The 27,940-nt window shown below is 39.3% G+C and overlaps 1 long non-coding RNA gene across 1 annotated transcript; it reads right to left on the bottom strand.

The window, feature by feature from the left end:
- Positions 1–13,124: 13,124 nt before the first annotated feature.
- On the bottom strand, positions 13,125–27,681 carry LOC114303400 (uncharacterized). Its single transcript, XR_014331866.1, has 2 exons — positions 27,502–27,681; positions 13,125–13,702 (listed from the first exon to the last, which is right to left on the bottom strand). It is a non-coding gene; the product is annotated as an uncharacterized LOC114303400 (long non-coding RNA).
- Between the last annotated feature and the right edge of the window lie 259 nt (positions 27,682–27,940).

The following is a 27,940-nucleotide window of genomic DNA, read 5'->3' as shown; positions in this document are numbered from 1 at the left end:
TATCATGGTTAGTAGAGGCCGATCTTTGATCGGGCGAGCGGGGGTGCTCATAGCTGACCTTCCCCAATTGTACCCAAGTTCCCGAGCCGAGGCAACTTTGGTGATGACAGACACGTAGCCTTAGGCAAACGAGTCAGGGTTTCCTAAATTTTTCCAAAATAAAACATTTCGGTGGCAACTCTGTATCTGGCAAAGCAGTTCATGTTTGGCACTTCTTTCTCAAAAAAGAAATTTGTTTTTCAAAACGATTTACCAGACTTGGAATCTTTGGTGATTTATCAATCTCACATTGCACATTGTGAGATCAGATTAAGAACCGACACAAAGGGAGTCCGAATTGTAGCATGAGGCCCACGGGCACGTCTACAGTTTTCCAAGGGTTATCTGCACAATTCACCTTTTCTTTTCATGGGCAAATCCAAGGAATTGTGAACTTAAATCAGAAACCACCAATTAAAGCAATTTCATTGCATGATGGCTTGTGCTTCAAGGTGTGCAAGCTTAATAAATACAAAGCCAAACACTCAATAACCATCACCCTATCATTCATGATCAAGGGCAATGGAGACTTAGGAAAATGGCACATTTTATCACTTTTGAGTATGAAATGTCCCATTTTCTTTGTGCTCAAACTAATGTCCGATTTGAACACATGCAATGCAACACAAAGAGATGCTTATCTTGCCTCTTTTACTTATCAATTTTATTTGCACATTTTAGTTACCAACCATCCTTTAATCACATTAAGTCCAAATGGTAAATTAAGTCCTCTAAGTGGAAAGAAAACTCAAACCGAAGGTTGTTGTAGGCATGAAAGAGACCTCATGCCGTTGGTAATGAACCCCCAAAGGGATTAAACCATTAAGCATAAAACCTCAATTTAATGTATTAAACAAACAAATGGTTTGAACCACTTTCAAAGCAAAAATAAAACCAAGAAAGGAGGAAGGTTGCAGAGATGGTTAAGTGCTGAAAATGAGTGACAAAAGCATAAACAAATGCTATCAACTCAAACAAGAAGGTGTCTAGAGCCTAAAACACCAAGCTTGTGAGGACTATTGCACTACAACCATGCAAAACAAGACTCAACTGACCCAAATAGCCCAAAATAGAGCTAAAGCAAGATATTTAAGAGGCAAAAACATGCTGGAATTAAGCTAGAAAAACATGCTAACATATGAAGTTAACTAGACTAGCAAACAAGACACAAGGAGGGGAGGCTAACCCCTCCAATTTTGGACTTCAAAAAGAGCTTTTTGCCACTAAAAAACCTCTGAAATTCAGTGGTTAAAGGGCCAAAAAAAGATGGTTTTATAATGGGAAACAAAGGTGAATACATCCAAACGCGTCTCACGCAAGAGGAGAAAGTGAATATGTCCAAACGCGTCTCACACAAGAGGAGAAAGTGAATACGTCCAAACGCGTCTCACGTGAGAGGAGAAAGTGAATACGTCCAAACGCATCTTATGCAAGAAGAGAAAGTGAAAGATGCGATTCAAAAGGCACGAATGGTTTTACCTGGAACTCCTCTAAATAAACCGCACATACAATATTGTGCATGTGAAGGAAATAGACTTAACAAGTGCGATACAGTATGAATGCATGTTCTATGCGAAACTAACAACTGAGATACAGTGTTAATGGCATGTTCTATGCAAGAAACAAAAGCATGAGCATATTCTATGCATGATTGGTAACGGGGACATATTTTATGTGTAAAAGCAAGTGCACGTTCCATGCAGAATTCAAATACATATTCCATGCGTAATTCAAATACATATTCCATGCGTAATTCAAAACAAAGCATATTTCATGCATAATTCAAGAGCGAACGCAAGGCACGCATGCAATTCCCATGAGAAGCACGTCTTACAACAACATATGTGAAATGCATATTCTATGCCACAAAGTGAAGTACATGTTCTATGCCACAATGAATAGGACATGCACGTTTTATGCAAGATATCGAAGCATGATTTGATGAAAACAAACTCAAAGGCAACTTCTGATTCATCTCTCGAAAGAATTACAATGTATTTAAAGGATACACCTCATTCACGTTGATAAGTAACGAACATTGCACACCGAAAACACAGTTTCGAGCTTCCGCAGAGGCATTTTGAACCAAACAAATGAATAATCCTTTCACTTCTTGGAAACCAAGGACACAAAACAACATCAGGAACCCCATGAAAGCTGCCAGCCACCTGCCGGCCATGAGAGAAGGCCGTCGGCCAGGTGCCGGCCAACAATGAACACTGCCGGCCATCGATGGCAAATTGAGGGCAAAATGGAGTTTTCGGCTCGAGCCTTTAAGTATGGGTCACCACACTTCATTTCCTCACTTTCCCTTGCTCAAAAATCCTCTCCCTCTCTCTCTAGACCATTCTTCTCTCTAGATTTACACTTTTTATGCGTTTTTCAACACCCTACGCGAAGTTGATTCACTAAATCCCCTTTGTTTCCTTCACTTTGAACTGATTGAAATCCGATTTCGGAGTTTCTTTCCTCATTTCCACCATTCTAGGTTCATTCCCCTCGAGTTTCTCTCGAGTTTTGTGCACTTTTCTCGACTTTGACTTTTTCTTCCACTTTCTCTCTCTTAGGGTTTGACTTTTTCCAAGTTTACCCTTCTTCTTCATTTTTCTTCACTTTTCACCCATTTCGCAACTATTTCCAGTCGGCAGATGAGATTCCTCATGACGGGGCTCCTCCGGAGGTTCCCCCAGTAGTTCCATCTGTGCCGGAGGTAGAGGAGCCGATAGTTGACCTTAAGGTCGACTTAAAGGCAGAGTTTGAGCCCGAGGCTGAGCTGAAGCCGCTACCGCCGAGGGTTCGGCCTTTCGATGCGGTACGGTATCACCCACAGACACACATACTGCCTACCTCCGAAGGCATTAGACGCTTCACTAAGTTCACTCGCGATGCGCCGGAGGACCTTTTGTTGAGGGAGCCAAAGTCTCACTTATCGGCCATTGCCATCGAGGTAAGAACACTATTTTCAGATATTCTGCCTTTCTTTATTTGAATTTCTTGCACTGCTTTTTATTTGGTTTCACCCGACTGTATCTTATACCCTGCCTTTATCTAACCATGCACTGTTTTCATCTAATGTGTTCCTTTCATCTGGTTGCATTTCATACACTACCCTTATCTGATACATTTCATATACTGTCTTCATCTGATGCATTTCTTTCATTTGGTTGCATTTCATGCACTACCCTTATCTGATACATTTCATACACTGTCTTTTTTTACCATAGGGCAACTCTCGCGCCTTCAGAGGCTATGGCGCTACAATTGCCAGAGATTGGTATGACGAGCTCCCAGCTGGAGTTTGAGACGCCATCGATGGGGTTGGCTTCGACCTCTTTTGTTCTTGCTTGACTCAGGTTGTCGTGAGTCGTCCCCTCTTAGAAGTATTGGTGGAAAGGTGGTGGGATACCACTAACTCCTTCCATTTCTCCACTGCAAGGGTGATGACGATGACTCCTTATGACTTTGCCATGATCACTGGCTTAGATGTAGGGTGTGATCCGATCTCTATTGACACTGATATGGAGGAGTGGGAGGCGGCTTGGTTCGAGCTGCTAGGAGCATACCCCCCATAGACCGAGCAGGGATGATGAGATACACTTGGTTCGCAGAACGCTTCAGAGGGACTGAGCGCCAGATAGCAGAGGAGACTGAGCAGTACACAGGGGCATCCTGATGTTTCTTTTTGGTACCACCTTGTTTTCGAACAGATGGAATACCGTTGGCCTGTATTTGCTGAGTGCCCTGGTGACCCTTCATCGGGTTCGTTTCTACAACTAGGGCGGAGTTGGCCTCACCACATTGTACGGATACATGAGCTCTACCTCCCGTCTGTAGGGAGGCCTGATTGGAGGCTACTGGCGTGCCTGGGAGGTACACACCTTAGCTTTCTCTTTACACTTTACATTTATTTCTTTATAGCTCTTGCTTTATATCTGTTCAATACCTGTGCTTTTTGCTTTGTACTTTCTGTATCTGCTCGATACTATATTGATCACATACCACTGTATTTTCCCTGCAGCTATGGGCATACGCATACTTCCCGATTCTCATCCCATAGCCCGTCGTGGAGCTTCCGTTGATGGTACCCTATTCACAAATATACGATGGTCAGCTTCGCCAAAGGACTTGCGAGCCTTTCACCTTCTTCTATCGGTACTTCGATACAATAGGCGCCCATGAGGTATTCCAAAAGCACAGCTATTTCATTTCTGCTTTGAAAATGTTCACTTAGTAACTAACAACAACTAATACTCTATACAACTTTTGTTTGTAGATCAGGTGGCAGCCATGGGCCTTGATGCCAAGGGGGTGCGGGGCTAGTTTGGGCCTGGTTCTTAGATGAGTGCTTCGTGCGCCAGATTATAGACATGTCTGACCCAGTTGTCTCGATGGCTCCACCAGAGTCCATGCAGTCCACAGAGAGCCTATCCGCTGAGGAGGTCATCCAGTTCATGGTGGGCCTCGAGGTCGACTTCTTCGAGCAGAGGGCGACTATGCAGACTTTATCTTGACACACCTGATGCCACCCCTGATGGGTGTTTGCAGAGGTGAGGAGGCGGGGGCTCCTGTTGCGAGAGCGAGGCACAAAATGGCCCAAGCGAGCAGGGCCCGAGGCAGAGGGGCTTCCCGAGCGGGGTAGAGGGCTGATCCAGAGCTCCCCACCACGCTGACTTGCTGACGACACATCAGGGAGCCCTACCAAGTCCCGATTAAGCCCGCATCGGCTGGTCATAAGCTTATTGGGGTCTGAGGCTCGACTCCAGTATGAACCACACTTTAGCACTTGCACTCCATATTTCATTTCAGAAATATCTATGGCAGATACTAATCAATGAAATACATTTGCAGGCATCGATCAAGTATACAGGAGGTGCCCTCGAGCTGATAGCCTTGATGATGGGAATGATACAGAAAAGTTCAGCCTCTACAGTATCCTGGTAAGTTTTTTCAGTTTTTCATTCCAGCCATCAACTTTTCACGGACACACTGAGTCCACTGACACACCGACATTACTGAAAACATCCCACACCGTACTGATACATTGCATCGATAAACCACATCTGACATACTGCACTTGCATACTATATATTTACACTATATCTAACTTTTGTATATTCTCATTTTGCATACTTTACTTGCATCTAATACACATGTTATAACTAATACACAACAACTATCTTTTTAGATCCCACCCATGCCGATGGCACTAGCGGGAGCTATAGCACCTGCACCAACAGTACCTTCTCCAACAGCAAGGAGGAGAGAGAGACGGAGTCCGGCACATGGCTGAGGCAGAGGCAGAGGCACCTGAGATGGGAGCGGCCCTTCAAAGCTCGTTCTGAGTGATGATGATGCCGAGATGAGCAACTTTGAGGAGGTAGCAAGTCAGCATTCAGATTCATCTAAGAGTGGAGATGATGATGCCAACTCGGGTTCTGAGAACGAGGGCGATACCGAGACAAGCTCCGAGGCAGAGAGCAGAGATAACTCCGATTTAGACTCTGGTCTAGAGGGAGACAGCGGCACCGATGGAAACAGTGTCCAAAAGTTCTCTCCTCTGAGGAAAAGGACGAAGAAGGCTTCTCGAGCCTAAAGCGACTAGCGCTGATTTATTGTATTTTTTATTAGTTTCTTTTTACTTATAGTTTTAGCATATTGTACAGCTTCAGGAAGGTTTTATTTGCTTAAAAAACTTGTATTGCACTTTTTGTAAAAACAACCATGATCAAAATGAAAACCAATTTTTATTTGAAAAAGTGTTGTATTTTGCATCATGAGCACCACTTAGCATGGAAATGAGATTGAATTTGATAATGGAAACCGAATGCTTGTATTGCCACAACAGTATTAAATGGGTAATGAACCGACCAACTACTGAAATAACAGCGATATACAACTTGATAAACAACACAACAACAACTCGATAAACAACAACACAAATACAACTCAATAAGCAAAACAAAAGAAGTAGGCTTCAACAAACATGCTAAAGCCTGAAAAGACTCAAAACAGGACTTTTAAAACACACAAAGAACAAAACAAAACACATGCTTTCAGTACTTTCCAGCACAAAGAAGGACAGCAGGCTAGAGAGGGAGACTGCCGACTATAAATGGTGATTGCCGGCCATGTGCCGGCCAAGAAGGGTGGCTTGCCAGCCATCAATAAGCCTTGCCGGCCATCAATGTGCAAGTCCTCCAAAACATTGACACCTGGCTTCCACTTACGGCCTTATCTTCTACAAAAGGTTGGACCTCATAGCTACAAATTCTTCACAAAATGGAGCCATTCTTTGTCGAAAAAACTCTCGAATTGGATTGCAACTTTAGATGGCTCGGAAAAAATGAACTTCTGGGGTTTCGGCATAAATGCACTATTCCCGTTGAGCCGTTCTCCGCTTTGTTTTCTGTTCCTACATACCGCGGTTAGATGTTAAAACCCGATTACACGTGTTTTTAACTTCGGGGGACAAGAGATATGCCCGATAATCAAGGAATTTCAAGTGTTAATGGAGTCCAGCGCGATGAGGAAATCTTGTCTCAGGCCCGTTTCGGTCATATCCTAGCTTTGGAAAGGATGTGTGAGCTTACTCTACATAGAGCCTGATCCTTAGTTCATAACGGAGAACTGGACATTCCTAGTCTGATTCATCGAGTTTTTGCCGTTGGAGACCGCGGCGATCTTCTTTGGCGGGGTTTTCGGCAGCACGCCCTTTGTTTGTACATGCTAGCTCAGTTCTTTCTTGCCCCCAGTTTCGGAGGGTCTAACATCCGGCTAATTGAAGTGGCCCAAGGTTTGAAAGAGGGCAAGAGTTGCGTTGGTTTGGTGTTGGCCGAGACTTTGATGGGCTTAGATACCTTTCATCGGCGAGAGACAACCAAATTTGCGGGAAGTCCACTACTTCTTCAGGTAATGTTTCCCGCCCTTTCTGATATGTGTTTCTCACATCTCTCGGCACTCATGCTCTGTTTTTCTTTCAAAACCCTTTTCTCATTTTTCTCTTAGTGTACATACCTCTATTCTTTAATCTCTCTTTTCTTTCATCTCTTCCTACAATGGCTTATGGACAAGCTGAAGGTAATGGACTCTTGCCCCGTATACTCAGTCCGAGCATACTTTTTCGCCAATAGCTAGTAAATTTCCCGAATGAAGGGTGGTGGTGCCATTGGATGTGCAACAGGTCTACTGCTGACATTGCTTGGCGATGTCCCTGGCTTAATCTGACCGAAATGAGCTACCGCATGACTCGACAACATGACATTGAGTTAATTGGCCTAACACACTATGTATTCTACTTTCTGTTTTGATTCAGGCGTCAATTTGGACATGATCAGACTTGCCCAGAGGAGGGGGTAGAATACCCGATTTCATTCCTTGTCCAAGGTTCACATTTAGCCTGGTACCTCACTGTTTGGAGGACGAGAGAGCGTCTAGCTCTTACCCCTAGTTTCAGTTACGCACTTTCTGGAGAGTGCCTGACTTGGCTCTAAGATGAGGCACAACCCAGGCCCACTTTAGCATCAAAGCTTCCACAAGCACAAGCGGGGGACGCAGGAACACCTGACTCATCTATGCCTCTAGTTTATTATTTTGATTCCACTTTTCAAGTTTTATGAATATAATAAAAGTAGCTTTGATTTGTATCGAGAGTTTGAGAACTTTGTATTGAAATCAATGAAATTAATGTTGTGAGCACTGAAAGTTTTCCTTTTGGTCCAAAAATGGTCTAAGTTGTAAAAAGTAAAATTTGAGCAAAGTCAATTTTTATCAAAACTTTTCAAAACCATTTTCGATAAGGATCACCACTTGATACGCACAAAATCTATCCTTGAGATGTATAACCCCATATCCGAAGGATAATAAATTGCCCCTTGACTGAATAACACTGCTCAGCACTATAACCAGTTCTCAGAGAGGATCACAACCGAACATCCAGATAAAGAAGAGACAAAGATGGCTTGATCAACACATGGACAAGACAGTTGAAGGTGGGGGTGTTTATGGCCGAACTTCATAATGAAGTTGCCTACGTATCCCAAAGATAGAAATTAGGCCTTACGTAGTTCGGTTCGGGTTCACTCGAGTATTAATGCTCTCCTTTTGTGCTCTAACTTTTTCCAAGGCCGTCCTTTAGGGTTTTCAACCTTGTGAGCTCAGTTTTTAATTTTTCTAATTTTTTTTGTGCTCTAACTTTTGCCTAGGCCGCCCTTTCGGGTTTTCGGCCTAGCGAGCCTCTCAGAGATAATATTTCTTCAATTTGTCCATATTGATCGGTTGGAAAAATTCTAGGCCATCCAGGTCTATAAGAATAATAGCTCCACCCAACCAGATAGTTTTAATGATATAAGGACCAGTCCAATTGGGTCTAAATTTGCCCCTAGGGTCATGGATGGGAGCTCAATTGTCTTTCAGTACCAAATCCCCTTCTTTGAGATTCCAGGACTTAACCTTTTTGTTAAAAGCCCTAGCAATCCTGTGTTGATAACCTTGAACATGGTACAGTGCTTTTAGCATCCTCTCATCGAACAGCATCAGTTCTTCAAACCTGCTCTGCTAAGTCGAGTTGCTATGCATTTTCTGATTTTTGTTTCTTTTACTTTATTTTTGTTTTTGCAGAGGTAGTGTTTCACAATTGCTTCAGACGAGGCAATTACCCCTCGAGCACTCTGGACTTGAATAAGGTGGATTTACCGATCTGAGGATCTTATTGGAGGACAACCAATGTTTGCTTCGCCACCTCCGGTTATAAGACGGAGGAGAGTCAGGCATAGCTCACCGGTTTAGCAGTCGCCAATTCAATAGTTACTGACTACTTCACTTGTGCTCAGTCAAACCCAGTTATCTGCTTCAACTCCAGAAAGGGAGAACACACCAGTTCTGATAAATCAGCACCCCTCAGTCGACTTTTTCGTGCCCCCTTTCGGAGAGCTCGAATTGGTTCTATAGTTCGGACTCCTGTCACGGTTCTGAATCTAGTTTCATAAGTACAATGTAAAACTGATAAACACCAAGGAGTCCAATCCGGCAAATCATTTTGGAAAATTGATTTTGAATCAAATAATGCCAAAATTGGACTGCTTTGCCAAATTACAGAGCCGCCACCTAAATATTTTATTTTTGAAAAATTTAGGAAACCCTAACTCGTGCCAAAGGCCACGTGTCTGTCATTAGTTATCTCTACTCGGGAACTTGGGTACGAGAGGGGAAGGTCCTGAAATGAGCACCTCCGCTCGCTCGATCAAAGATCGGCCTCTACTATCATGATATGTTGTTTTATAAACATTATGCGTTCTTATTCTGGTTATCTAGCTAACTTTACTATGTGACGCCCACAAGCAAGTATAGACTATGTCGCGAAAATTGGAACAAATTCAATTCATGTTTGTTTTCGAAAATGGTTTGAAGTTGCCACCCTCAAGTGGGCTAAAACGCAGATTTGCCACCTCAAATGGGTTTAAAACATGATTTGCCACTTCGCAAAGTGGGCTTAAGACATTCATTCGTTGAATCGTTCCAATTCAAACAATCAAGCCTCCATCCACAGTCATTCATGCAGTTAATCATTTAACCAAATAGCCTCATAGCAAGCATGTTATTATGGCAATATGGCAATCACACTCATGCAAGCATGCTAAAGCACAAAACTCACCGAGTACTCCAAGCCAAAACAAAAACTAGTTAGAAATATGCATGATCTTAACTATACAAGATGCCTAATGCAACACATGCAATAATGCGATTAATAGGCTCGGCGACTAATATGGCATATGACACAATTTGATAACATGCCTTGAAACACATATTCAAATAGGTATTGAATTGACAATGCAGTTTAAATGATGCGTCGAGCATCGGTGCATGCAAGACAAATGAATGATGCAAACATGCAAGCATAAGGTATGCTAATCGAAAATGATCCCTAATCTAACCATCGAAAGCGGATAAATAAAAGGGAGAAAGACGTGGGGTTAGAAGACATGCACACACGCACGCACACTTATTACAACATTGTGTCCTCACGAAGGAGGGTCCGAATGAATGAGCTAACTAGCTACGCTAATTAAGTTAACTATTACAACACGAAACTAATTAACTATTCTAATTAACTAATTATTACAAACCAAAATTAAAGTAAATTAACTAACTATTCTAAGCTAGCTAAAATATTACAAAACGGATTAAGCTAATTAATTACAACACTTGTATGAATGAAATAGCTAACTTATTCTAAGTTAACAAAAACGACTAAATGGCCTCGAGGGCGAGGGACGCATGCATGCTCGGTTGATCCACCCGAAAAATGCCATTGCCTTGCCATCGGATGCTTCTGTTTGCACTCATTTTGATCACTGAAAATTGCACCAACTCCCAGAATGCCTTTGCTCCAACTCAGGAGCACATTTGTGCAAAAATTTGTTGGTGGCCAATCAGCTACAAAAAGTGGCTGTCGGCTACTTCAACTGGCCGGTCGGCCACTAAAACTAGCCGATTGGCCACCTCTTCCCTGGACTTCTCCTTTTGTTACAACAGAGAGCAAATAGAGGCAAAACAATGTATTTTCAAGAAATGTGTGTACAACATCCTTATCATCGCACAACTCAAATGAGGGTAACTCCTGGCCTTTGAACCATCAACCAAGCATTTTCAATGCATGATGGCTAGAGAACCAAGCTTGTATAAGCTTAATGAGTGCCCAAACAAGACCAAAATAACCACCACCCTATCATGCATGATCAAGGGTGACGGTGACGAAGAAAAGTGGCACGTTTCATCACTTTGAGTACGAAACATCCCATTTTTCTCGTGTTCGGATTAACGTCCGATCCAAACACATGCTATGCAACACAAAGATACTTAATCTTACCAATCCATTCTTTAATTGGTTAGTCCAAAGGTTAATGTCCTCTAATAGAAAGAGGACTTTAAACCACAAGTACCTTGAGCATGAAAGAGGCCTCATGCTATTGGTAATGAACTCCCGAAGGAATTAAACCATTAGGCATGAGGGTCTCAATTCCACACTCAAGCCAACAAGGGGTTCAAAACCACTTTTAAAACAAATGAAAGAGTGAAGAATAAAGGGAGATTGCAGAGATTTCAGTACTAAAATGGAGTGCAAAATGACACTAAATCATGCAAGCAACTCATGCAATTCATGTTAGAAAGCCTAACACATTAAGCTAGTGAAAGAGGTTGCACCACAACCACACAACACAAGCCTCAAAGGGCCAAACCAGCTTAAAACAGAGCTAAAACCAGTCAAAACAGTGACTAAATCATGCTGAGGTTGAGGTACAAAATGCTAGAAAAACATGCTCACAGGTTAGCTTGCAAATAAGACTCAAGAGCAACTCTAAAAAAAGCAAAGAAAGAGTGAAACAAATGAGCATGTGACAGAGCTATATATGCTGAAATCATATGTAAAAAGACACTACAACATGCAACCAACTCAAGCAAAGCATCTTTAAAGGCCTAAATCATTAAGCTAATGAAGTCATTTGCACTACAATTATGCAAAACATGACTCACATGACCAAAGCAGCCCAAAGCAGAGCTAAATCATTCCAAATCAGAGGTAAACATATGCTGGAAATAAGCTAAGTTAGGCTATAAAAACATGCTACTATGTGATACTAATTAGGCATGCAAGTAAGACACAAGGAGGGGAGGCCAATCCCTCTATTTTTAGGCTTCAAAACATGCTTTCCGCTATTGAAATACCTCTGAATTTCAGTGGTTTAAAGGTCTAAAAAGTTTGATTTGAAAGCCTTGAAAGATGGCACAAAAAGCTTCGCAATTAGGCAACAAGAAGGGTAGACTACCCCTTAACACAAAATGACCTCAAACCATCATGTTAAGCCTAAAAAATCAGAGTTTTTTGTAGTTGAAAACCAGGCCAAAAACAGTACAAAAAGGTGGCAAAGCAAGTAAGCAAAACAAAGCCTACAAGGTAAGTCTTATACCTCTTGAAGCACAGCACAAAACAGACACAAACTCCAGCTCAAACCTCCCTCAAGAGCTTAAACTAAACCTCAAAGAACTTTAGTTCCAAGATGAGAATGTTTGGTTAAGGGTCCTTGTGCAAAAGTGTAGAGAAATCTAACTATAAGGCACAAAATAAGAAGAGAGAGAGGAAATTTTGATCCAAAAAATCCAACCTCTTCAAATGGGGGAGAGCATCCCCTATATATAGAAAATCAAGAGAAAAGCTTGCATTCATCTCTCCATACACATGTATGGAGATGCACTTTAGTGAATAACAGCTGGCACAGCTGGCAAACAAATATCTGAAAAAAGACATAAATGGCCGTCGGCCACTCTAAGTAGCTGACTGGCCACTTCAAGTGGTTGATAAGAACAAAAGGTGGCCAACAAGGCCAACAAGTGTCCGACAAGGCCCTTCTCCCTTCCAGGCAAGAGACAACAAGGTTTGGCCCAAAAACAAGCACAAAACAAAATCAGTTTAGAGGCTCAAAGACAAGGCATTCCGCCGAGAACTTCGAGCGCTCAAAATAAGCACGAACAAGCACAATCATCGAGTGCACAAACGAAGACGTCCAAGTCTTGAGGTCGGTCAAAAATGGGGTGTCTACATGTTTGAATTTACCACCTCAAGTGGGCTTAAAGTTTGCGGATTTGCCACCAAACATAGTGGGCTTAAAACACACATTTGTTGAATCGTTCCAATTCAAACAACGAGCCTTCATCTACAGGCATTCAAGTAGTTTAACATTTAAGTACATAGCCTCATGGTAAGCATGCTAATCGTGGTAACATTCACATTCATGCGAGTATGCTAAAATATAAAAACTCACCTAGTACTCCGAGCTAAGATAAATAAAAGAGTTAGAAAAATATGCATGATTCATAACTATACAAAGTGTCTAATGCAACACATGCAATATACAATTAATAGGCTCAGCTACTAATATGGCATATGAATCGATTTGATAACATGCGATTAAACACGTATTCAAATAAGGTATTGAAATTACAATGTAGTTAGAATGATGCGCCGAGCCTCAGTGCATGCAATACGAATGAATGGATTCAAGCATAAGGCATAAAGTATGCTAAATGAAACATGTCCCTAAACTAACCATCAAAAGCGATTAAATAAAAGGAAGAAAGACATGGGGTTGGAAAACATACATACACACACACGCAGACTTATTACAACATTACGCCCTCGCGAAGGAGGGTCTGAATGAATAAGAGCTAACTAGCTAGCTGATTAAACTAATCTAATTAAGCTAATTTAGACTAATTATTACAAGCCAAATGAATTACTAGCTAAACTAATTACTAATTATTACAACACTTTAACTAACTAGCAAACTAATTAATTAATTTACAACACAAATGCACACGAACTAAGCATGTAAGACATTAAACTATGTTGCCACTACTCCATCTCGGGAAGTGCAAGATGTACATGCTTGGTTTTGGCCCGAAAAGACCTCCATTTTGCTCTTGAAAACCTCTATTTGCAGGGTTGAGCATTTCCAGAATCTTTCTGCTCCATTTTACCAAAATCAACTGAAGTTCACATCAGTGACCTGCCGGCCATGGATGGCTGCTGCCGGCCTTCTGCCAACCAAAAGGGAGGGTTTGCCGGCCACTGATAGTGCACTGCCGGCCACTGATGCATTGGATTACCATGCTACAACAGAGCACAAACAGAGCAAAAAGAGATTTTTTTCAAGGGTTGTCAGCATAATTCACCTCTCCTTTTTATAGACAAATCCAAGGAATTGTGAACTTAAATCACAAAGCACCAATCAAAACAATTTCATTGCATGATGGCTTGTGCTTCAAGGTGTGCAAGCTTAATAAATGCAAAGCCAAACACTCGAGAACCATCACCCTATTATGCATGATTAAGGGCAATGGAGACCTAGGAAAATGGCACATTTCATCACTTTTGAGTATGAAATGTCCCATTTTCCTTGTGCTCAAACTAACGTCCAATTTGAACACATGCAATGCAACACAAAGAGATGCTTATCTTGCCTCTTTTACTTATCAATTTTATTTGCACATTTTAGTTACCAACCATCCTTTAATCACATTAAGTCCAAATGGTAAATTAAGTCCTCTAAGTGGAAAGAAAACTCAAATCGAAGGTTGTTTTAGGCATAAAAGAGACCTCATGCCGTTGGTAATGAACCTCCAAAGGGATTAAACCATTAAGTATAAAACCTCAATTTAATGTTTTAAACAAGCAAATGGTTTGAACCACTTTCAAAGCAAAAATAAAACCAAGAAAGCAGGGAGATTGCAGAGATGGTTAAATGCTGAAAATGAGTGACAAAAGCATAAACAAATGCTATTAACTCAAACAAGAAGGTGTCTAGAGCCTAAAACACCAAGCTTGTGAGGACTATTGCACTATAACCATGCAAAACAAGACTCAACTGACCCAAACAGCCTAAAACAGAGCTAAAGCAGGCTATTTCAGAAGCAAAAACATGCTGAAATTAAGCTAAGCAAAGCTAGAAAAACCTGCTAACATATGAAGTTAACTAGACTAGCAAACAAGACACAAGAAGGGAAGGCTAACCCCTCCAATTTTGGACTTAAAAATTGTAAAACCTTTGAAATTCAGTGGTTAAAGGGCCAAAAAAAAGATGGTTTTATAATGGGAAACAAAGGTGTAAAGGCCTTAATGACAAGGAATAAAGAGGGATAAACCACCCTCTAACCTTTAATGGCCCAAAACACCAATTTCAGTCCATGAAAACAAAGTTTTTTATAGCTCAAAACCAGCCCATAACAGTAAGAAAAAGATAGAAAAACAAGTAAAGCAAGCTTCAAAGACTAGTATTATACCTCTTGAAGAGAAGAGTGGTTTAAAGCAACAATTCAAGCCAAAACAACTTGTAGAGCTCCAAGAGGCCCTCAAACAACCTCAGCTTAAAGGTGATTACTTTTGGTTAAGGGTAAGTGTAGTGTAAGTAGGCAAAGGTGTAGAGAAATACGAGAGAGAGAGAGAGAGAGAGAGAGAGAGGGAAAATCTAGAGAGAGAGAGAGAGAGAAAGAAAAATTTGTGTCTTAATTCTTCCAACCTCAAAACATGAGAGAGGGCTTCCCTAAATATAGAAAATATGAATTCCATACAAAGAGATCCAGCCCTCCACGTGTGGGCAGATGCAAGCCTCTGTGCAACCAACTGGCACAGTTGGCACAAAATATCTACAGAAAACACTAGTGGCTAGCCAGCCATAAGTGATGGCCGGCAAGGCACATCAATGGCCGGTAGACCAACAGCCTTGGCCGGTAGCCCTCATAGATGGCCGGCAAGCCACCCAAGATTGCAAGGGAGAGAGGCCAAGACATGGTCCAAAAATGAGACAAAAATAATGCAGGGTTTGGAAAGCTCAAACCTGTGGCATTCTGCTGAGGACTTTGAGCACTCGGCGAGCAATCAGACTCATCATCAGATGTACCTGCAAGAGCATTCAAGTCTTGAAGGGCTGTAAAAAATGGCGTGTCTACAGGAGCCATGCTAGTCGAACCCCTTTTTGTGTGTTTCAGTAATTTTGTATTTGAATATAGTTGGGGTTGTGTTTTGTAAGACATAAATTTTTGTATGACTATGATGGATGTACTTTTGGAACAAAACTTTGTTCTCTACATATACGCACAGCTCAATGGATAATTTCTTTGTCATTTTAAACTTCCGCTAAGCCCCGTACTTTATATTAAGAGATTCTTTGTTTGGAGGCCGTAGGTAATCTATGATTGCTGGCTGGTCATGACGCTAAACCTATAAGGGCTGGTTTGGGTCCTGACAGAGTGGTATCAGAGCACGAGTTATATCTCACTCACTTGTCCATTGAGCTATAGAGAGTCTAGAATAGACTTCAGGATTGCATTCATGTGCAATTACATATTAGAGTGAGAGAAATTGTATGATTACATGTTCTGAATTTGTACATAAGGACATATTTTATTTGTTGTGTTTATTATAATACAAATTTTATATAGAAAATGGTGAGAACAAGGGGTGATGAGCTAGAGGAGACATCCTCCTCAAGACTAGACAGACTGGAACGAATGATGCACGACATGGCTGAGGCCATAAGACAACAATAGCAATGGCAACAATAATAACAAGCACCACCCCCACCTTCAATGCCTGCGCCTCCTCCAGTTCTAGGGTGTCAGCCAGAGACCTGTACTATTGCTTTGACTAGAGAATTTAAAAAGATGAAGCCACCAGTGTTTCATGGCGGAATTGAACCATTGAAGGCCGAGGCTTGGGTCTTGGGGATTGAAAAATTGTTTGAAGTATTCCCATGTACTGAAGCTCAGAAAGTACAGTTAGCTGCTCGCCCTAGAAGATGATGCCAGACATTGGTGGATGTTGGTTCGAGATGATAATAAGGATGCTATTTGGGCTCGTTTCCTAGAAATCTTCTACGAGAAATATTTTTCCCAATGTGTGCGGGACAGAAAGATAGCTGAATTCATGGAACTCAAGCAAGGAAACAAGTCAATTGCTAAATATGAGGCTCAGTTTATAATGTTAGCTCGCTTTGCACCCCATATGGTATATACAGATTACAAAAAGGCCAGACAGTTTGAGGGACGATTGCGTGATCCAATTTTAGATAAAATCAATGTGCTTAAATTACCAACATATATGGATGTACTTGATAGGGCACTAATAGCAAAGAGAAATGTGACCAACCGTAAGCAGAACTTGGAATGAAAGGGCAGGAGATAGAATTTCAATAAAAGGACACCATCAACGAATAAAAAGTTGAAGTCTGGGGATTCTAGTAATTCGGCGTCAACCCAAAGTGGCAACTCAACACCTACTTGCACTGTTTGTGGAAAGAAACATCGGGGTGTTTGCTATCGCACTATGGGGGCTTATTACCAATGTAGAAAAGTAGGACACATGGCGAAAGATTGTACACATTTACGTCAGGATGGTAACCGAGGTGCCACAAGCTCGATTGGATCAATTCCTACAACAAAACCAACTACAACACCATCGACCACAAGAAATGAACGGAGGCAAGGAAAATACCGAGGCAGTAGTGTCAGGTACAATCTCCAACTTCTAAAACCGAGGACTCAACCAATTTCTAAAACTCCCTATCGTATGTCTACCATTGAAATGAAAGAATTGAAAATTCAGTTACAGAAATTGTTTGATAAAGGGTTTATCAGACCGAGTACATCACCATGAGGCGCACCGGTACTTTTTGTGAAAAAGAAAGACGACACTCTCCGATTATGCATTGATTACCGAGAGCTCAACAAGGTGATGGTGAAAAATAAATATCCTTTCTGCGTATTGATGACCAGTTTGATCAGTTGCAGGAGGCACAGATATTTTTGAAAATTGACTTGAGATCGGGATATCATCAACTGAAGGTTAAGGCTGAGGATATTGAAAAGACCACCTTTCGGACCAGGTATGGGCATTATGAGTTTTTAGTCATGCCTTTTGGAGTTACAAAGGTGCCCGCAGCATTTATGGATTTAATGAACAGAATTTTCAAACCTTTCCTGGACGACTTTGTTGTTGTATTCATTAATGACATCTTGATTTATTTGAAAAGTAAAGATGAGCATGAACGACATTTGAAACTAACTCTTCAAACACTTAGAGAAAAACAGTTGTATGGGAAATTTAAAAAGTGTGCATTTGGCTTGATGAAATTGCATTTTTGGGGCACATCATTAATAAGGATGGTATATCTGTGGATCCTCATAAAATTGAAGCAATTATTAATTGGCATAATGTATCAGAAGTTCGTAGTTTTATGGGATTGGCAAGGTATTATCGAAGATTTGTTAGAGACTTTTCAAAAATTGCTGTGCCATTGACTTAGTTAACTCAAAAAGGGGAACTATTTGAGTGGACGGATCAGAGAGAAACAGCCTTTTAAGAGTTGAAGACAAGACTGACTACAGCCCCAATCCTTACTATTCCCTCATGTACTGAAGGTTTTGTGATCTTTAGTGATGCATCTTATAAGGGCTTGGATTGTGTTTTAATGTAAAATGGCAAGGTGATTGCATATGCCTCTCAACAATTGAGACCACACGAAAAGAACTACCCTACACATGACCTAGAACTTGCTGCAGTTGTGTTTGCATTAAAGATATGGTGTCACTAGTTGTATGGGAGCAAATGTGAAGTGTACACAGATCATAAGAGCTTGAAATACTTCTTCACACCGAAAGAGTTGAACATGTGCCAAAGACGATGGCTTGAACTAATCAAAAACTATGACTTGCAAATTCACTATCATTCGGGTAGAGCCAATACTGTAGAAAGAATGTGGGGAATCTTGCCTGTTTACTCACAGATCAGAGAGAACTACTACTGGAGCTTGAAAAACTTAAAATTGAAGTGGTTCCTTATGAACAAGATAGCTTGATAGCCGCGATGTCTTCCCAACCTGCCATTATTGAGGAGATTAAATGAAAGCAAATGAATGATGAGTTTTTGAAGAAAATTTGTGACGAACTTGACACCAAGGCTAAACTAGGGTTCATAATTAAAGATTCCGTATTAAAATTTCAAGGGAGATTGTGTGTTCCAAATGATACGGATTTGAAAAGGAAAATTTTGGAAGAAGCCCACAAGTCTGTGTTTGCTATGCGCCCAGGGAACACCAAAATGTACCAAGATTTGAAGTTAGTGTATTGGTGGCCCAACATAAAAAGAGAGATTGCCAACTTCAACTCTAAATGCTCACAATGCCAACGGGTAAAAGCGAAGCATCAGAAACCAGCAGGTTTGCTTCAGTCTCTTCCTATTCCGGAATGGAAATGGGAGCATATCACTATGGATTTTACTGTTGGCTTGCCTTGAACGCCTAAAGGTATTGATTTTATCTAGGTTGTAGTTGATAGACTGACTAAATCTGCTCATTTCCTTACCGTAAAGACTTCTTTTGCTGCGTATAGACTTGCTACTATCTACATTGACGAGATTATTCGACTAAATGGGGTTCCAATGTCTATTGTATCAGATAGGGATCCTAAATTTGTTTCTAGATTTTGGCATAGTCTGCAGGAGGCAATGGGAACAGAATTGAGATTTAGTATAGCATTTTATCCACAAACTGATGGGCAAACCGAGAGGACCATTCAGACCTTAGAAGACATGTTTCGTATGTGTGTTTTGGATTTTCAAGGCAGCTGGGAAACTTATTTGTCGTTGGTTGAGTTTGCTTATAATAATAGTTTCCACACTAGCATTGGCATGGCACCATATGAGGTGCTATATGGCAGAAAGTGTAGTTCACAAATTTGTGGGACATAGGTTGCTGATAGAATTATCTATGGCACCGAACTTGTGCAAGAAACGACCGAGAAGATCAAAATCATCCAATAGAGACTCGAAACTGCACAAAGCCGACAGAAAAGTTATGCGGATCAGCGAAGAAGATATTTAGAGTATGAAGTGGGAGATCACGTGTTTTTTAAAATAACACCGATGAAAAGACAAATGAGGTTTGGCAAGAAAGGAAAACTGACTCCTTGCTATATCGGACCATTTCAGATCCTGGAAAGGTTGGGTCTTGTAGCTTATCGTATTGTCTTGCCACCGAGAATGGAATAAGTGCATAATGTCTTCCATGTATCCATACTTCGTAGGTATCTTAGAGACCCATTCCATGTGATTTATCACCATCGGATTGCTTTTGACGAGAATATGATGTATGAAGAATGGCCCGTACAAATCATTGATTGGCAAGTGAAGCAATTGAGAAACAAAACTATCCCTATGGTGAAAATTGAATGGAAAGAACATTATGGGAAGGAGGCCACTTGGGAGAAAGACAAAGAGATGCGGCAACGGTATCTGCATTTGTTTTCATCTGAAGGTCACTTAAGTTTGGAGTACCAAACTTTTTAAGGGGGAGAGACTGTGACGACCCCGACCTCCAAACTAGTATATTATGTTATTTTAATAAGCCTAATTGCATGGTTGTGTGTTTACTTATGTGATTGCATGTTTAATTTCGTAATTATCTGTTGTTACATGGATTATCTATTCAAATTGACAACTTAGAGTTAGAAATTAAGAACCTAGGCGGCTTTAGAAACCGAAATTGATTGTCCCGATAGGATAATTAGAATATTTAGAATTTTATGGCAACTTTAATTAAAATTTGATTCGAATTAAAATAATTAGAATGATTGATTTGAGTTTATTAGAATGAAGTGGGAGTAATTAATACTAACTAGGCTTAATTAACTTAAGCTAATTACATACATATATATGAGCTACATAAGCTCAAATAGACTAAAACATATCTTTGAGCTGAGAATTTGAGAAAGAAGGGAGGAGAGCTCTGCTTTTAGAGAGAGAACAAGGAGATTTGTAGAGAATTGTGGAAGACTTGAAGATTTGAGCTAGGATTGCACTTGAATTTAACTCTAGTTATGGAAACCACACTTAATTCTTGTAGATAATCCATATAAGAAATGAATTCACCTAGCTATGAGACCAATTGCATGAGTTTAGAAAGTATATGCTAGGATCATCTTGGTTATGGAAGAATTGAGCATGATTGCATACATGCATGCATGATTCCCAATTTGAGTTTGAATTCCATGAAATTCTTTACATGCATGGAACCCTTACGCATTCATTTAAAGAGATTTCATGTTCTTACACTTTTCATACCATTTGATCAAGTTTTGCAAAGAGATTAAAAAGTTGGTCTCATGCATGGGTTCAATTTTATAGTTCAAGATGGATTTTGGGATTTTGGTTCATGATTTTGAGCAATTGGTTCCAAATTAATTATATTTACATGTTTTATAAAGTTTTACCATGTTTTTGTGTCTACAGTATGAGTTTGGAGCCTTTGAACAACAACTTTGAAGCTCAAATGCAGTTCTGGAAATCCCAGAATTCGTCATGTCTGCTCGAGCGAGGAAAGCATCGCTCAAGCGTGAAAATCGAGCTCCCAGAAGTTTTCTGAAATTTTACAGGTCGCTCGAGCTACCAAAGTGGCGCTCGAGCGAGGAACCTTTTCTACTCAATACCCGCTCAAGCGATCGTCGAGCGGAAATTTCATACAACCAGTACTTTTGCAGACCGCTCGAGCGACCACCTTTGTTTTTTATCCTCTGCTCGAGGTGGGAAGTTGCGCTCGAGCATGGACTTTGTTTTCAGCAAATTTTGAGAAAGTCTTTTAAAAGCACATTTGCATCTTCATGACACTCCAAGCATTCTTAGGCACCATTTGGACTCCTATAATCATATAATAAATTAGAAACACATAAAGAGAATTGAATTAAAAGGAAATGGAGTTTCAGTTGTGCTTTGTTATGTGTTTTCCTTAGGTGGACGTTCGAGGCTTAGTGACAACACAAACCATTGCGAGTAATAACTTTATAAAGATATGTTCAAGTTACGTTTACTTTCGAAAATGTTATTCTCATCGAAATTGATATATGATTGATTGAATGGTTTATTGAAACGTTATGATGATTGATGGACTGGTCGACATTATTTTCTCATAATAAATGTAGTTCTGTTTTGAAACTGTACTCCTGGCATCCTTTAGTGAGGCCCTTGCCTGGGGAAAACAATACTATAGCCCATAGACCCTTGCTTGGGGGAGATTAATACCATGGCCCATTGACTCTTGCATGGGAGAAATTAATACCATGGCTCATTGACCCTTGCCTGGGGGAGATTAATACCATGGCCCATTGACCTTTGCCCGGGGGAAACAATGTCGTGGCCCATTGGACAATTGAAATATAGAAATCTTTGTTATTAGACCTTAATGGTCGCATTGTCTATGATATATTGATTGATCCTTGAGGTGCTATCGTTATAACAACATTGTTACTCTATCGAATGTTCTACATGTTTGTTTGAAATGGTTATTGATGTTAAGATTGACGTTGTAATGTTATCGAACTTCATTCATATAACCTCTTTATTCTGTTATCATTGGGCTCTAGCTCACTATTTATATATATATATATATATATATATATATATATATATATGTAGGTGGGTAAGCCGAGCAACAGAGTTAGGAAAGCCTCGAGTCTACCCAAGTCAGCCTTTGGTGGAGCTTCCAAGTGAAGTAACCAGGCTCGGGTGGAGCCATGCTAGTCGAACCCCTTTTTGTGTGTTTCAGTAATTTTGTACTTGTATATAGTTGAGGTTATGTTTTGTAAGACTTAAATTTTTGTATGACTGCGATGGATGTACTTTTGGAACAAAACTTTGCTTATTATACTAGTTCTCTACATATACGCACAGCTCAATGGATAATTTATTTGTCATTTTAAACTTTCGCTAAGCCCCGTACTTTATATTAAGAGATTTTTTGTATGGAGGCCGTCGGTAATCTATGATTATTGGCCGGTCATGACATTAATTCTATAGGGACGGGTTTGGGTCCTGACAGTAATTCTCTTTGGCAAGGATAAAGCCACTGAAGTCTTGGCTGAAGGACCTACTGACATGGTTGATGCCGTAGAAAAAGATAACCAAACTACTAAGGAGTGCTACACTCTAATTGTTGATCTGCCTGATTGTTCCTTATCAACTTCTGAGACTCCATGCAACCAAGGTGGACAGCCACAACTTCTAAGAAAAGAGCTAGGGAAGCTGAAGGTATTGCAAAGGGTCTTGCTGATATGGCTATTGAGTTTGGTTCCTTCTTTGAGAAAACCAACACTACCATGGAAGAAATTGCTCATAGGATTGGTTATGCCCATGACTTGTCTTAAGCTACGAAGCTGGTTAATGGGGAACTAGTCAAGCTGCCACTGAACACGAATGACAGGTTGAGAGAAGCTACCCTTATTGTGAAAGATGCTGAAAGGGTTGATTTGTTCTTTAGCTTGCTTGAAGAAGACAAAATGGAATGGGTATGTTTGTTGTTGGCTGGGTATGTTTAGGTGTGTTTGTTGTAGGCTAATGATAGATATCTATCTATAGATTATAATATTTATTGTAGCTATTCCTGTTGAGGCACATGTGTAGTGCCTATTTTGCATAGTAATTAGGAGGTTTAGATATATTTTGACAAACTAACTAGTGTACATCCCCTAAAAATGGCTTTTGTGCCTAATTTTGTTGTAATTGTTGGGGTTGTAAGTAAGCTTGTGGACATGCATATATAAAATATGATGTATGGTGACAATCATGATGCTTAATATGTTAAGTTGTCTATTGTAAAAAAATGTTATCACTTGCTTAGAATGAATGGTGGTTATTTTTAATTATAATGGTTTGGATTATTTTATAAGAATAATGATGCTCGATGAATAAATGAATGAAGATGTTTTTTTTTTTTTTTTTTCATTCAACGATGATTATTTTTGTAAGATAGAATTTTTTAGAATGAATATTAGTTTTTTTTTTTTTTGGTAAAATTATTGAATTTAATATAATATAATTTTTTTATCATTATCAGGTTGACATTAAATAATATATATATATATATATATATATTTTTTTTGTTTTGGAAAATAATTGAATTTAACATAAATCTTTAATTTGTTCAAATAAAAAATAATATGAATTTTTAATTTGTTTATTTGCATTAGTTTTTCCTAAACTGAACGATCTGGTTTTGATGGACATAAGGGCAATATGGGAATTTAAAATATATTATGAGGGCAATCTTGGAAATTATTTGTTTATATCCCACAATATATTTTGTAAAACAAACATAGATAATATATATCCAGTCTTACATATCACGTCAACAAACATGATTTGGAAGATATATTATCCAATACATATATTTTATTCATTATATATCCTGACTAAATCTCACATCATATTATATCTTCCATTTTATATTTAGTAAAACAAACAAGGCCTTGTACCTTCATATTTTATGGGAAAATTTTCACGTTACTAGTTCTATGATTTGCGTGATGTAATTATTGTCATACCTTTAGAAAAGTATTTCATTATTGCTGGTGTTTGGAGAAAGCATTATAGAACAAACATTTCATTGAATTATTTATTTATTTATTTAATTATTTTTGGCTCTAACTCCCAACCTACAAGTGCAAATTACATTCTATCTATTGTCACAGGTCCTATTTGTGATGGGGAAGCCATTCGTGACCACCACACGGTGGTTTGGGGCTGTTTCATAGTTTCACCCCCTTAACACCCTTTTCAGTTAAGTTTGAGATTTTTTTGATCTAACTCCTAACTTACAAGTGCAAATTACATTCCATCAGTTGCCGCAGGTTCTATTTGTGATGGGGAAGCTGTTCGTGACAGCCACACGGTGGTTCAGGGGCTGTTTCATAGTTTCGCCCGATTAACATCCTTTTTCGGTTAAGTTTGAGGCATTTTTGGCTCTAACTCCCAACCTACAAGTGCAAATTACACTCCGTCTGTTGTCACAGGTCCTATTTGTGATGGAGAAGCTGTTCATGATGGCCACACGATGGTTCAGGGGTTGTTTCATAGTTTTGCCCCCTTAATGCCCTTTTTCAATTAAGATTGAGGCGTTTTTGGCTCTAACTCCCAACCTACAAGTGCAAATTACATTTCGTCTATTTTCACAGGTCCTATTTGTGATGGGAAAGCTGTTCATGATAGCCACACGGTGGTTCAGGTGCTGTTTCATAGTTTCTCCCCCTTAACGCCCTTTTTCGGTTAAGTTTAAAGTGCTTTTGGCTCTAACTCCTCACCTACAAGTGCAAATTACATTCCGTCTATTGTCACAGGTCCTATTCGTAATGGGGAAGATGTTCGTGACAACCACACGGTGGTTCAAGTCTGTTTCATAGTTTCGCCTCCTTAACTCCCTTTTTTGGTTAAGTTTGAGATGTTTTTGGCTCTAACTCCTAACCTACAAGTGTAAATTACATTCCGTCTGTTGTCGCAGGTTCTATTTATGATGGGAAAGCTGTTCGTGACAGCCACACGGTGGTTCGAGCGCTGCTTCATAGTTTCTCTCCCTTAACGCCCTTTTTTGATAAAGTTTGAGGTGTTTTTGGCTCTAACGGAATTCCATTGTTCTGAGAACATGTCATTTTATGCATCATTACATATTCTCTTCACTCCTCTTCTTTTTTTACATAATTCTCATATTTGATTAGCAATCACCCATTATAATCGTAGGTTATTTGACAAAACCCATCAATCAAATAGAAATATATAAACCCATCAATGTACAGAGAGAAAATGTAAACCCATCAATGAAACCCATTTCAACGAATAAGAACGATATTCAAAGTCAAATTAATATGAACCAATTAACCTCATAATAGTAAACATAGATAAATTTAGTTATATTGATATTTATTTCATTTTTCTATTGTATGTGTATTTTTATATGTATATACATATATAAATCATGTATTATGCTAAAGAAGATTCGATACAATTCACAATTCACTATCCACTATTTTAGCAAACCGATTCACGATTTGACGACAATGGTTGTGTCTATTATCTCTAGGCAACAATAAAGCACGAGGTCTTAACAGTATCAACATCTCAATAATTTTTATACTGATTTTTTATTGTTGACACTAACTATTTAACCGAGATCTAGATTGCACCAATTAAGATCATGCAAGTCAAAAAATTCAGGCCTCTAGTGTTTCTTCCCCATCCACACCCCATTTTGTATTTATTCCACTTCTTACTCTTCTTTCCTCCTTGTTAAACCATAGTTATCAGCCATTATTCTCACAGATCCTAAAGACATCTAGAGTAACACTTATTTTCCTGGCCATTACATTTCTAACTAGTACAAATTCATTTACCAAACTCATTGAAAAAAAGACATTGCAGTATTTTGCAAGCACTAAATTATATCATGTTGTAGCTCAAGAAACTCCCTTAGGTAGACTTCAGATCTCTTTTTCTTAAAAAAAAATAAAAATAAAAATAAAATAAAAAAGAAGAAGAAAAATGAAGAGATGGAGACAGAGAGAGGGAAAGGTAAAGAATTAGAAAACTTCAATGCTCAAAGGAAAAATGTCCATATCTTCCAACAACAGATTTGGTATTTGAAATATAAGCAAGGGTCACTTTCAATAAGAAATAAAGGTAGTTCACATCCCATACCAAAATACACAAAAGGAAAAATTCAGTCTCTGTGAAGATCCATAATTACTCCCCCATCACATGATGTTCAATTTAGTTCATCTCACCAAATTAAATTGTCAGCATTAACAACAATATAGATGGCAGTCATCGTCAACCCATAAGAAAGGAATACAAAATTCATAGGAATATCATTTAGTACCCCAAAAAAAAATTATAATTATAGTATTTTGAATGCTAGGCTATGGGTATGACAATGCTAGAGTGAAAGATTGTAGTCAAAGACTAGTGATCTTGGAAAGATAAAATTTGAAGCTTTGTTTTTCCAAAACAATGGTATGCCTGAATAACAATGGAAGCCCCCATCAGCCCCCCTCCCAAAAAAAAAAAAAAAAATACTACCTGCTGACTGGTTGTATATGTGGTTTAGTGGTTCTTAGTTACCTGTCAAATTTGCTTTCCATTGATTAATCTCAACTTATAAAACCTCAATAAAGAACATCATTTTTCTCCTAGCTCATGCAATAATAAATAGATATGAAAATAGAATAAAGAGAACTGAAGTTAATTCATTATATTCCAACGTGATATTCTTTTTAATACAACATCTCTAGCTATTGATTACACTTGGGCTCTAAACCAACCCAACCATGCATAAAATGTAGGACTAATTGTATTTCTAGCCATTGACTTTCCTCTCAAATTTATATAAATAACATTGTTTTCAACTTATAACGAAATATTGGGCTAAAGATATTCACTATTTTTGCAATCCTAAATTTTTCTGCACTTATTACTTTGTACTGTCTTTTGCTTACTAAGGTTTAGGATGGTGTTCTACTCTTGCATACTATTGGTATACATAATCAGTTTTTCAATAGCACTAGGAATGACATGTTCAGGGAACACACTTAATATAAAAAAATTCATCTATGTAAACCCGTATAACCCTAAATTATTTCGTCAAACATCTTGTGAGCATTACATAAGTGATCAACAAAATGAAAAATAAAGAGATCCAATCATTTGGGCATAAAACAGAGCAGCTTCCAAACCTAAAGGTTGTTAGAAAAGTTGAAGCTATGAAACTGAAATAAACTATACATAAACAGGAGACACCGCACAACCAAGGGAGATTGAAAGGGAGATTGAAACTCTTGCATTGCAACCCATTACTTGCCACGTCTAGGGGAGGAAATGGAGGGGGGGAAACCGCAACAACCACAAAAAAAAAAAAATAAATAAACAGAAAAGGGGGAAACAGAGGAACAGTCTAAATGAACACGAAATTAAACCCTAAATGAACAATCAGAAAAGGGAGAGACAAAGGATGGAAGAGAGAGAGATAGAGAGAGAGAGACTGTGAGCAAGGGAGAGAGACACACACAAACAAATCGAGAGCGAGAGAGAGTAAGAGAGAGAACCTGTGATCTGTGGCTGTGGCGGTGGTGATTTTCGGCTGTGAGTGGCCGTGCCGATGTCCTCCGTACGGTGAAGTGATTTCGTGTGATGTTTGGTGGTGAGACAGTCTGGGTGTGAGAGAGTTTGAATATCATTTCGTCTAACAAAGGAAGCGCGAGCAACAATATTGTTTCCCTCCCAAAACTTTTATCATTTTAGCGACTAAATCAATTTTTTGTCTGCAAATGAAATATATATGCCGACTATTTATTTTGTAGCTGAAGACAAATTAACGGTGACTAAAATTTTTGTCGCCGAAAGTGTTTTTGGAGACCAAAAATAATTTTGGTCGGTAAAAGAGGCGCAAAGTACAATAAGGAGGAGATGAACTAGTTACTGTTTGGAATTTTTAAAAATATTTTTTTGAGTTTTCAATTTGTATTTTTATATTTTTAATAATTT

Source organism: Camellia sinensis, chromosome 6 (genome assembly GCF_055761805.1).
Source record: "Camellia sinensis isolate YWXY chromosome 6, ASM5576180v1, whole genome shotgun sequence".
In the NCBI taxonomy this organism is placed as follows: domain Eukaryota; kingdom Viridiplantae; phylum Streptophyta; class Magnoliopsida; order Ericales; family Theaceae; genus Camellia; species Camellia sinensis.
Note: the sequence above shows the minus strand (reverse complement) of the source record. Positions and strands in the feature narration are given on the sequence as shown.